Source organism: Meleagris gallopavo, chromosome 1 (assembly GCF_000146605.3).
Source record: "Meleagris gallopavo isolate NT-WF06-2002-E0010 breed Aviagen turkey brand Nicholas breeding stock chromosome 1, Turkey_5.1, whole genome shotgun sequence".
NCBI lineage: Eukaryota > Metazoa > Chordata > Aves > Galliformes > Phasianidae > Meleagris > Meleagris gallopavo.
In genome coordinates this window covers 183,854,679-183,861,538 of record NC_015011.2, presented here as the reverse complement: position 1 = coordinate 183,861,538, position 6,860 = coordinate 183,854,679, and positions in this window count along the sequence as shown.

The following is a 6,860-nucleotide window of genomic DNA, read 5'->3' as shown; positions in this document are numbered from 1 at the left end:
TTTCACATGGGGCCATCAACACTGGACACGAAACAATGGAGGCAGCAATACTGGGTAAAGAAGAGATAGACATTCTCTACTTTTGTGTTGTTTTTTGTTGTCTTTTTTTTTTTTTTAATTGCTAAGGTTCACAGTAGCCTTTTAGCACAGCGAACAGCATTGCACTGAGAACTCATATTGAGACAATTATCCCTGGGACCTCTAAATCATTCTCTGAGCCTTTGCCTTTCAAGAGTCACCCAACCCATAAGGATTGCTTTGTTCCCAGGGGTATTACCTTGCATTCTGCTGCCTTAAGACACATTTTGTTGGATTGTGACCATGTAGTGGTATCAGATCACTCCCAATCAAAATGATCTGGGTATGTATTTATCACCATATCAAGCATGATATGGTGATATATGGTGACACAAAGATTTTATCAGGAAAGATTTAAACTATACTTGACATTGCTGAATGGGGTTGGATGCAACAAGCAATTCCAAGAAGCCACTCTAGAAACAGATTCAACCACAGATATCATTCATTAAACAAATGAATTCAGAGATCTGTTACAGTGCCAGATTTTAAGCCATCTTGTGTTCTTTTGAATTTCCATCTGAGACAAATCTTTACATCTTTGAGATGTTTTCAGCATGTTCCTTACTGGTGTTGCAGACAGCTGTTCCATCTCATGTCCTCAAACACCTCCTTTTCTTATCTTCCTCATATCAGCTTTTTGCCCTGCATTCTTAAAAGTCAGAGTGCATAGACAGAGAGGAATGCATTCTGACTGTCTACCACCAGTGAGTAGCTCACATCAATTTCTTTCTGCCTGCAGAGAATGGGCCCAGGTTTGGTATTCAGGAGCATGCAGTTTTTCTCAGTCATTGCTATCCTGGCTTTTTTTTAAACACTGACTGGAGCAACTGGGGCAGCTAAGTTAGATTATGACAACGGATTTGAATGCTGACTTCATTCAGAACGAGTTTCACAAGTTTCTCAGTGTCACAACAGTCTTCTAAAAATACTCACCTGGGTGCCAAACGTAAGATGACCTAAAATTACGTGGCTTTCAGACATTGCATGTGGCCCATCACTTTCTGAATACCATGCCCTTCATGACATTTCAAGAGCCACCTAAAACAATTAGGCAGTTTTTAAAATCTGGAGCTGCTGGGGTTGGTGTGGAGAGTCAGGGCTGTATCTCATGGAAGATTCAGGTGGATTGGAGGAAAGTGCCTCATGCTCACTCAATGAGTTGATGGTTCCAAGTCAAAAAAAAAACCAAACCCAAACCACTGACAAACTGAAGCTATTCCAGATGTGCTATGAATCACAGAATGGTTTGGGTTGAAAAGGACCTCAAAGATCATGTAGTTTCAACCCCCCTGCCCAGAGCCACATCCAGCCTGGCCTTGAATGCCTCCAGGGATGGGGCATCCACAACCTCCTTGGGCAACCTGTTCCAGTGTGTCACCACCCTCTGTGTGAAAAACTTCCTCCTAATATCTAACCCAAACCTCCTCTGTCTCAGTTTAAGACCATTCCCCTTGTTCTATCACTATCCACCCTCGTAAAAAGCCATTCTCCCTCCTGTTGATATGTTCAAGTACTGGAAGGCTCCAGAGTCTTCTCTTTTACAAGCTGAACAAGCCCAGTTCCCTCAACCTTTCCTCATAGGAGAGGTGCTCCAGCCCTCTGATCATCTTATTGCCCTCCTCTGGACGTGCTCCAAGAGCTCCATGTCCTTCCTGTGCTGGGGGCCCAGGCCTGGATGCACCACTGCAGATGGGGCCTCACAAGAGCTGAGCAGAGGGGGACAATCACCTCCCTCTCCCTGCTGGCCACCCCTTTTTTAATGCAGGCAAGCACCACATCTCCCAGGAGGCTGGCTGCATGAGACATGAAGGAAGGGGCAGGCAGAGGAATAACTAAAGCGGTTTTGTGACTGTCTTTCTTGCATGTAAGCCCTCACGTTCAGACTTTCTGGCTTCCCCTAAAGCCTCCTTTGCTAGGAGTGGATTAAGAACCAAGGACACAAAACCAGCCATTAACTGATAGGAAAAAGTGTACCCGTTGAGCTCCACTGCTCATTAGGACACGCAGGTATTCTGGCTTACCTCTGAACTACGTGACATACTCCAGAAGAAAAACTAATTGTTGTGGTCACAGCCACTATAAGCCTGCAAATAAGTACTCTCTAGCAGCAAAGGGCCACCACCCCTGTGTTCCATGGACTGCTCCTGCATTTGCAGGCTGCAAAGTGCTCACAAATCCCACAGGAGTCTGGGTTCCAAGTCCCTCAACCACCACCATGCAGTGCCAACAAAGCCTCCAGGAGCAGAATTTCACACAGAAGTAAAGGACTGGTTTTGAGAGACTGCTTTTGCAGTAAACAATATCAGCTGAGAGCTAATAAAATTTCAAATTAGCTGTGACTTTTCATGGCCCCACAATTGTGTTGGCTGATTTAATGGGCAGCGTCTTAGCTCGCTGAGATTGAATAATGGAGCATTTCTACAGAGTTATGGATGCTGCAACAAAAATCTGTCATGCTAACATCAACAACAGAATGCAAATAACTTTCATCTGGGAGTGTTATTATGTGTTTAAGCTGGCTCTGACAGGTGCTGCATGTCAAGTGTCAGGATAGAACAGGCGGGCCACACGTAGGGACAGACCTGCTGGTACATAGGGCATACATGACAAATTCAAGTATTGCTCCTGCTGAAGAGAATGAGAGTTTTTGCCACTGACTGCAGTGGGAAGAGCTCACTGAGAAGCTGTGCTAGGTGAAGCAAGTCTAGAAAGAAAAGAACAGTGAAAATACGTTGCCTTTCAGCAATATTTTCACTGCCATTGAAAGCATAAGATGCTCTGATTGCACATAATTGTGGCTCTCACCTCATCCAGTTCTTGCCTTTCACTCTTCTTCCTGCATCATTCACCAGACAACAGTATCACCTTTCGTGGGGACACTGTGTCACCCTGTGATGCTTTTGGATGCATTAATAGGAGAGTTTGTATAGGGAGGGTTTAAAATGAAGGCATTTAGATGTAGAAGTAACATAATGTGTTATCCTCACCCTTAAGCAAATAAAATTTTACCCTTCCAGCATCAGTTGTTCAGACTCTCCCCAAACACAGACTAAAGGAATGTCTCAGTATTTCTGCAGAAAACACAAGTTATTGTTCATGTGAATGCATGGGTTCAGGACAGCTTACAAAAGTAATGGTGTTCTGCCCTGAGCTGAGGACTGACACTTAATTTACTTCTCCTGGATCTGGGGAATTAATAACTTTTCCTCTTAGGCTTTGCAGAGAACAATTTTACCTATTCAACAAAACAGGTGTAGCTTTTGGGCTCACTGTGAGGAAGGAAAAGGAAACACAAAACAAATGTGAGGAACAATAGCAGTGTCTCTGTGATCATGTTAGATATTACTGTTCTCTTGGCTCCCTGTTCTCTTACCTTCTCTGTTTTGATTTTGCTTGAATAAGGTTCTCACTGGCTGAATCCTAAATAAATTAGATTTCTGGCTCCCTGGGAAAGGAATTGCCCTAACATTTTTCCCTAATATTTGCAGGTTCAAAATTGTATATTCATATGTAATAGCAATCATGTATTTGTACTGCAGCCCTCCCTTGGCTTTAGAGCAGAAACAGAGCCCTGCAGTGCCAGGCACTACAGAAAAAGAAGTGTAATGCAGAAAGTCCATCCTAATCCAGCTTCTTGTTTAAAGAACAACTGAAAAAAATAGAAGGGAATGGAGCGGAAGGAGGAAATGACAGAAAACACACAATAATCACTACTAGCTGACCATAAACCAGGTCTATAATAATGTGGTTAGAGTCTACAAGTTTGCAGAATCTCCCAGATCATCGCTGCTGTTTTACTGCAGATGGCTTCATGGAATTTCCCTTCTTTACACAGACTTTTAGTGAGGAGAGTCACCAATTGCAATGGAATCACAGAATCATAGCATATCCTGAGTTGGAAGGGGCCCACAAGGATCACTGAGTCCAACCCTTGGCCCCATACAGCACTGCCCAAATCCAAATCCAGTGTCTGAGAATCCCAACGCTCCCTGAGCTCTGTCAGTTCAGTGCTGTGCCCACTGCCCTGGGCAGCCTGCTTCATGCCCACCGCCCTCTGGGGCACAGCCTTTTCCTCACACCCCCCTGACACAGCTCCAAAAGCAACACAGAAACCAAGCAATTTATGTTTGGAGTGGAATTCCATAAGATGCTGGAGGCATGTGAGAGCCCTTCCAAGCAGAGGAGATTGGCTTTCAGACGCTGCAGAAAGCAGAGATTGCTTAACGTGATCAATAGCCAAGCAATGCTGTACCTGAAGCTGAGTCCTTCAGGAGCCAACGTACCTCTGAAAAAAAGGGGCCCTGAGCTTAGGAAAAAAGTAGAACGAGCAATGTGTTCACACCCTCAGCAGATGGGACACTCTTAGCTGAGATCTCTTTGCACCAAGGTCTCTCACATTTCTGGAAAGTGCTGTAAGTGTTAAGCCTATGCTGAGAAGTTCATCCTAACATATTCTGCTGACTGATTCCACAGCAGTTCAAGAAAACACCTTGGCACACCTTGGAAAGTAGCCTCAAGTCACTCAGATAGAGTCATGGTTTTCCTGTCCTCATCAAAAGGAAAGCAGCCATGTATTCTATGCACCCATGACAGTATGTGACCTGACACGCTGAAGAGCAAACCCTGAGGTTTCTAAGGAGAATGTCTGCCCCAGAGGGAAGGCAAGAGTTTGCCTCAAGTGCTAAAGCAGGTCTGGCAGAGCTTTTTTGAACTTCTTTCAGAATAGGTGCCCATGCTCTTTTAAGTTTATTGCAGAAGGACCTTGCAAAATGCACACTCGAGCCTGTCTTTTCTGAAAACACTTCACATCAGCTTTTGTTACATCTTGTATACCAGCAGTGCTTCCTTCCCATCTGTAATTTGCTTCACCTCAGCAGAAAATGAAACATTTATTTTGGAAAAGTGGACATTTTCAATGTTTCTGAATCTATTAACCAAAGGAATTTCATTAAGGAATAGTTACAAGGAGTAGGAACTCTCCCAAGCCGCCAAGGCAAGCCACAGCCACTGCTAGACACTCACTTCACAGCACATCATCCATGCTAACAGCACTATGTGCTTCTGGATGCTGCAGTGCCCAGCTTCACACCGCTCTCCTGACAGCCCCAGTGCTAACAGCCAGCAGCAGGTGATACACAAGTGTTACCATCCATTGGAGGATCAGCGAACTGCTGAAACCTGCAAATGTGAACGTGTCATGTTGTTCCCTTATTTGAGGAAAGGTTGATTAACAGTCATCATAAAATACAGGAAGAGAAGATAGGTGATGCCAACTAGCCAATCTCTTTCTCATCTTTTTAGAAGTGCTCTGCTGTTCCTGCAAGATGACCCTGTTGTTTGATTGGACCTATCAGTGATGGTAAATGTTAATTTACCATGGCTGTTTTCCCAGGTGCGTTCAGATCTCAACACTTCCCTCTGTAAATGTAGCTCACACATTAATGCATCATTTTTTATGGTTTTGAGGAAGCAGACAGCTCCCATAGCATGCCCAGGGGATGATCTTCTTGTGCTATAAAAGCCTCGCTGGCATGAAGTAAAGGTTCATAACAGTGTGCAAAAGAAAAAAGAAATCTGAAAGCATCCCATCACCTTGTCTGCAGCTCATGCATTTACATATATAAAGATTTGCGTTCTGGGGTTCTCTTGGATGCTATTCAATTCCATCTATAACCTTGCCACTGCCTTCAGGTGTAACCCTACACACTGGCAGAGAGCAGTGCAGGCTCCTGCCAGCTCTCTAACACATTCTTTGGCATGTGGAGGACAGATGGTGGGCACATGGGTGTTAAGAAGGCCAATGTGCAGTGCCAAAATTTCTCTTGCCAAAAAATTTGAAATGTTGCCATCCCAAAGCATTATGCAAGTCTCCACCTTACTACAAGCACAACCTGATCCTCGTGTGGGGCAAGCAAAGCATGAAGCACTACTCTGCAGAGTTACATGAATGGACTGTGATGCTGTAAAACAGATTTGAGGCATATCGGAGAACTCACTCCTGGTAATTCAAGTGTGGCTATGGCAGAATTACATAGTTCCTGAAATGAGAGTGGCAGCAATAGGTACTACTCAAGGCAGTAAAGAAAGGCAAAAATACCACATGCAGTGGCTGGGTTGCTCTGACTTGGGTTTGAACACAATTTTTAGAAGGATGGAGGTAAGGAAAGCATAAGAGCTCTTCCCTCATTAAGCTCTTAGCACCTGGTGGAGCACAGAATGGAACCTGCTAAGGCCAAACAGGGCCACGTGTACATTGGAACCCTGTGTTTGTGCTCAGCCGAATGCACTGAATATAGTCATCAAGAATAAGAACTGAGGGGTAGAAGCTTCACTACTGCAGTTCTTGCAGAAGAGAACAGGAGGTTTCTAGAAGCCAGAAAGAATGGATGCAGTCAGATCTACTTAGGGAGAAAGGTCCAGGTCTGTCCAGGTCTGGAGCCCCCAGTACAAGAAAGACAGGGAGCTGTTGGAGAGGGTCCAGAGGAGAGCCACGAAGATGATCAGGGGGACTGGAGCACCTCCCCTGCAAAGACAGGCTGAGGGAGCTGGGTTTGTTCAGCCTGGAGAAAAGAAGGCTGCGGGGTGACCTCATTGCAGCCTTTCAGTACCTAAAGGGAGCCTACAAACAGGAGGGGAACCAACTCTTTGAAAGGGTTGATAACTGCAGGACAAGGGAAAATGGTTTGAAGTTGAGGGAGGGAAGATTTAGGTTGGATGTCGAGGGGGAAGTTCTTTACAGAGAGAGCGGTGAGGTGCTGGAACAGCTGCCCAGAGAGGCT